This window comes from Diabrotica undecimpunctata, chromosome 1 (assembly GCF_040954645.1).
Source record: "Diabrotica undecimpunctata isolate CICGRU chromosome 1, icDiaUnde3, whole genome shotgun sequence".
NCBI lineage: Eukaryota > Metazoa > Arthropoda > Insecta > Coleoptera > Chrysomelidae > Diabrotica > Diabrotica undecimpunctata.
The window spans coordinates 81,610,526-81,616,525 of record NC_092803.1 but is presented as its reverse complement, the minus strand read 5'-3'; the positions used below and the strand labels follow the sequence as shown (position 1 = coordinate 81,616,525).

Genomic DNA, 6,000 nt, shown 5'->3' with positions numbered 1-6,000 from the left:
AAAAGGGATGCGACATTTTCGACAAATAAAATTCTAGGACTTATGTTGAAGGTTAGGTAATACTAACATTAACAACAAAACCCTATATCGACATTGTGAAGACATACCACGGTAGACGGGACTATCGACCGACCTTTTCAGTCGACCTCCACGGCAAAAACCCACCGTGGGCGTTGTGGGGTCGGCGGGGGGCTCCTTCTCGCCCATCTCCAATCCTCCTCGACTCGGCGCCGCCTCCGTAGTGGCGCAGGAAGCCCTGCCCCGTTGACGTCACCAGGGATCAATACCTGGCCAGAACCTGGAGCAGTCCTCTCGCTGCGATCGTCAACATTGTATGTCCGCAGGAAGTCCACCGTGCGTGTTGATGACTAGCGCCATCGCCCATGTGTGGGCTAGCGTTTAGAACGAGAAACAGCCCCTCTCAAAAAACCTCTCTGCGTTGGGGTGACTGTTGTTTTCTTTCTGCTCGTTTTTTTTGTATAAACTATTTCATTTGTTAAATATTTTGTATGCTAAACATTTAGCGGCTTTCAGTGCTACTAGAAGGATATTTGTACAGGTAAATTCCCCTACTACTTTTTGTGTTAATACTATATAACGAACTGTTGAAACAAAGTTACACTTTACTTAAGATATCACAATTTACCATAGTAATATCGAGCGCCAAAATAATTTTACATTTATCTACATAATCTTCTACTATTTATCTTCTACATAGTCATAGTTTTATGTACAGAAAAATTACTCTCATAAATAACAAAAACATGAGTCAAGGTATGTTAATTTGAATCGATAGAGAATTATATACACATCAAAATGTGTATCTAGTAGTTATTCTATTTTGACTTGAAGAATTCGAAGAAAATCGACATGGTCAGCATGCGTAGCCTGACATGCGCCAATTTCATGAAAATTTGGAAGTAATGGGTTATGTAATCATTGGGTAGTTAAAACTCTTTAGTGCAGTGAAGGGCTATAATATGGAAAAAGTTATATATCCATATCTTTTTCTTAAGGTATCTTCTCCATTACTAAAAATTGGCGATAATTACAAAATATTGCTCTATATCTAGAGCTGTTATTAATAACTAATGTATGCCCATACCAGTCCACTCTCTCACATTATTCAGGCACGAAAATCTTCCTGAACCTCTTCTTTCTTTCACTTTCCCGTCCATTATGAGTCGTAGGAAGTTGTATTTTTCTCCTATTTAAATATGGCTTAGATGACTCGTTTTTCTGTTTTTACAACGAGTTCTCCTCAGTTCCCATCCTCCTAAGCACCTCATTGTTGCTCATAAGCTCTGTCCAAGAGATCTTAAACATCTTTTGAAAAACACACATCTTAAATGCTTCTATCTTCCTCGTAGTTGTAATTCTAAGAGTTTATGTTTCCACTTACCCTTCTTTACGTATAACAGTATGGAAAATAAGTATCGGATATCCAATGATAAGGTAGAGTTTATTGGGAATTTGTTGTTCTTTAAAAAACTGACCTAGCATACTCTATGCGAGCTCATTTATGACTGGTGGTCAAGATCGTTTGTTATGCTGTAACCCAGATACTAGAATTTTTGTATGAGTTCTATTTGTTTACTATATATACAAATAATAATGTTGTCATTTGGCATATACATAAACCAGCCATTACTTTTTTTTATTTATGTTTATTTTCAGCACTAAAGTATCTTCTTTCCTAAGACATTCAGAAATCGTTGCAAGCCCTCAGCAATATAATATATATATATATATATATATATATATATATATATATATATATATATATATATATATATATATATATATTTGTATATATATCTTCTTCTTTTAGTACCCTCTCCGATTATCGAACGTTGCCGATCATATTGGCAATAATAACTTTGTTTAAGGCAACTCGAAACATTTTAACGGATTTCTCTTGATACCACTCTCAGAAATTTCGGAGCCAGGATATTCTTCTTCGGCGTGAGCCGTTTCTTCCGACAATCTTACCATGTATTATGAGGTATAGAAGGTAATACTTCTCTGGATGTCTCATTACATGGCCGGAATACTGTAACTCAATTTTTTATTGTTTTGGTTATTTCTGTACTCTTTTTCATTCGGTGTAAAATTATTTCATTTGTTATTCGATCAACCCAACTCATCAGCAATATGTAGTTAATCCACATCTCCAAGGCCTCAAGTTTTTTCATTAGTGCTGAGGTAAGAGTCCACCTCCCCATGCCATAGAGTAATGTGGAGAATATATAGCAGCGTATTAATCTGATTTTAAGGTTTAATTTAATATCTCCATTATTCAGAATTTTCTTTAGTTTATAGAAGGCAGTTCTGGTTTTTTCAATACGAATCCTTGTTTCTTTGCTTACATCCCAGTTATCGTTAACATTGGCGCTCAAATAGGTGATATTGTGGATTCTTATTACCTGTATTCCATACGCTCTTATGTTCATTGGTTGTAACTCTGTTTTACTGACAACCATAAGTTTTGTCTTAGAAGTATTAGGCTTTAGCACATATTCAACACATGTTTCGGCCACCCTGTTTATAAGTATTTGCAACTCCTTTTCATTGGATGCAATCCGTACCATGTCGTCTGCGTATCTGAGATTGTTGACATTAATCCAGTTGATTTTAATGTCTGCATCTTCATCTAAGGCTTTTTTAAAAATTAATTCGGAGTATATATTAAAAAGTAGAGGCAATAAAATACACCACTTAGTCAGTCCATGTCATATTTCCACTGCTTCCGTCGTATTCTGACCAGTTCGTATGTTTGCATATTGATGTCAATACAAATTTTTGTTAATACGGAGGTCTTGTTTATTAATTTTCACCTATTTCAAGATACCTATCAGTTTGTCGTGGGTGACTCGGTCAAAGGTCTTTTTGAAATCGATAAAACACATATTGGTTTTTCTATATCCCTACATCTTTGAACCAAGACCTGCAAACTGAATTATGCTTCTCTGGTTCCAAGATTGTTTTTGAAACCAAACTGTGTTTCGCTTAGTTGTACTTTTATTTTGTTGTAAATTTTCGGGTGCAGTATTGTTAAGAAAATTTTCATTAGACTGGTAGTGCGCGGATCGCTACATTTTTTAGCATTTATTTTTTTCGTTATCCTTACAAATGTACCCACTACCACTACAAAAACAGTAGCCAGTCTCTGTTGGTATATGCCCTGTTTCGTATATTTTATTGAAGAGGTTTAAAAGAGAATGTTTGGCTTTATCGTCAAGTAGTTTGATTACTTCACTGGGAATTTCATCGTTCGATTTGTATTTCTGTTCTTTCGTCGACACACAGTTCCTTAATATATTTCCTTCACATCTCCAGTTTATTATATATATATATATATATATATATACACGTATATGTGAACATTATGAAAATTGCGAAGAATACTATTTGTTTTATTAATAACAGTACTTATATAAAAAATTCGGTAACACATAATTAAATACTCATCGTTTTCTGTTCAACAATGTTATTGTCTTATTACAACAATGAATAGTAAAAAAATAATAAAACATCTGTTTTATGTAATGCGTTACATCATATTAAACACTTAATACGTAGTTATTAAGTTTTAGATAATATGATAAAAAAAAACAGTAATTTTAACTTAAAAAATATTCAACATGGTTACTTAGGATATGTTCACAACATCCTAATCTGAAATAACATCCTATCTCATCGTAAGTCTTCTAACATTATTTAATAGCTGTGGTACACCGACCGTCCTGAAAGCGTTATTTTTATTCTTAAATCAGTTGAATTTATTGATTTAGTTTTTTATAATACATTTTTCACATATCACTAGAAGAAGCTGAATAGCGTAAGATCAGATGATTGTGTTGGCCATAATACTGTTCTGTGTATCACTATCCACCGATTTGAAAATATTCGGTCGAGGTATTGCAAAACATAACTTACCTTATCTGACGGTGCTTCATCTTACTAAAGCCATATTGGAATATGGCTTTAGTAGGAGGTAATGTAATTAAAAAGCTACCAGGGTTTTGAAGAGGTAAATTTAGTTTCAAACTCTTTTCTTTCATGCAGTTCACAGACCCAGTAATCATGAAGAACTCATCATCATTGTCTTTGCCTTTTATTCTATGCAGGATCGGCTTCCCTAATTAATTTCTAAATGAGTTTTTATCTTGGGTCATACAAATATCAATTCCCTTTACCGATATGTCATGTCTAAACGTTTCCCAGAGATCTTCTTTGGTTTTCGTCTTTTAGTCCTCCCAGGAATTCTCAGATCAGCAATTCTTTATATTGGGTGATTAACGTTTTAACATTGTACATGACTAAACCATTTTAACCTAATCCATCTAAGCATTCTTATTCCCGCCACATACATTCAGTGCTTATATTTATTTTTAACTAACATCAGTTTCTTACATCATAGTTGGTCTTATGACAGTTTTATAGAATTTTCCTTCAGCTTCATTGGATTTTTTCTCTCACAAAACACACCACTCATTTCTTTCCACTTTATCCATCTATCTTAGCCCAGTCTACTACATGCATCTCCAACTATTTTCCCATTATTCTGTAATACCAATCCTATATTTAAAAACTATTACTTTTCACAATCATTTCAGCATCCAAAGGTATAATTTTATTTGTAGTAACTCCATTTTTAAATGAACATTTCAAATTTTTTTTTGTCCTACTAAGCTTTAAACCGTTTTCCTCAAGAGGTTGTCCCCACTGTTCCACTTTTTGTTCTAAATTTCTTCCACTATTACCTACTAACAATATATCATCAGTATACATTAAATGTTACCCTGTAGTTTCACTGTCATCTGATCTAATACTAATGAGAATAAATAAGGACTAAGCACCGAGCCTTGGTAAGATCCTACTTTTACATAAAATTTATTAGTCTCCCCTACCTGTCCTACACTAGTTATTACTCCCTTATGCATGTCTCTTATAATCTTGACATATTCACTGGGGACTCCTTTCTTATTGAGTGCCCACTCTATTGAGTGAATTTTATCATTTGCTTTCTTAAGATCAATAAATACCATATCGTTTTTTGAAGCAAAGCTTTTATAGTAACGTTGCTTTACTTATTTTCTACGGTACAATGCTAAGGCTAACGTCACGGAAGTAGCGCCACGTAACGAAATAGCTGTTTGTGGTTCGCTTTCACAGTAAACAGTTGGAAGAGTCTATTTACAAGACGAGAAGAGTCCGTTATAAGTAAACTTTTTGAATTTTAATAAAATCTATAAAAGAAAATAATAAATGACAAAGAAAGCTAAATCTAAAAAGTTACTACTTAATTTACTTTAAACTCTGCATTAATTGACGTAGGTTTAAAAAGTAACTTAAACACAAACAGTGTATGACAAACTTAGCCACTAGAAGCAATACATCTATAGACGATGCAGAACTCGAATATGTACCATTTAAATATTTAGGTTATGACGTTAGAATAGGTCGAGGTCAAAAACAAAAGAAGAATAAAATTAGCATGAGGGGCTTTGGGAAAAATGAGAAGTACAATATTTAAAACCAATATACCAATATGTCTCAAATAAAAGATTTTTAACCAATGTGTGCTTCTAGTATTGATTTATGATGCAGAAACCATTACTAAATGGTCAATGTTGGGATTAATGCTAGAGAGATAGAGATAATCTCAATGCCACTATAAGAGCCAGAACAGGGATTAAATGTGGAAAAAATAACGTTGGTGATGTGACAAAGGACGATAGGTGAAATAAACATGTATTGGACCGGTATTATAAATTTCAGACAAGCAGAAATAGGGATTGAACACCATTAAGTCGGACGGTTGAAAAAAAAGAGGGTGTCAACAAACTGGATTTACACTGCAAGATCTGGAGCAATGCAGACAACATAAGGACGACTGTGTTCAGTAGTGGAAGATACAGGCTATGTCATGAGATTCTTCTCCTTCTTGTGCTCTGCTAGATTATCGTGCGTAGGCTCTCAAATTGGCTATACTAA

At 34.0% G+C, this 6,000-nt stretch overlaps 1 protein-coding gene across 1 annotated transcript in view; it reads left to right on the top strand.

Moving 5' to 3' along the window:
* The first annotated feature begins 322 nt into the window (after positions 1 to 322).
* The window catches only part of ChT (choline transporter), a 59,161-nt gene continuing 53,483 nt past the window's right edge, over positions 323 to 6,000 (top strand). The window contains exon 1 of the mRNA XM_072544511.1: positions 323 to 559. The gene's annotated coding sequence lies outside the window, so the exon portion shown is untranslated. The remainder of the gene's footprint in view (positions 560 to 6,000) is intronic.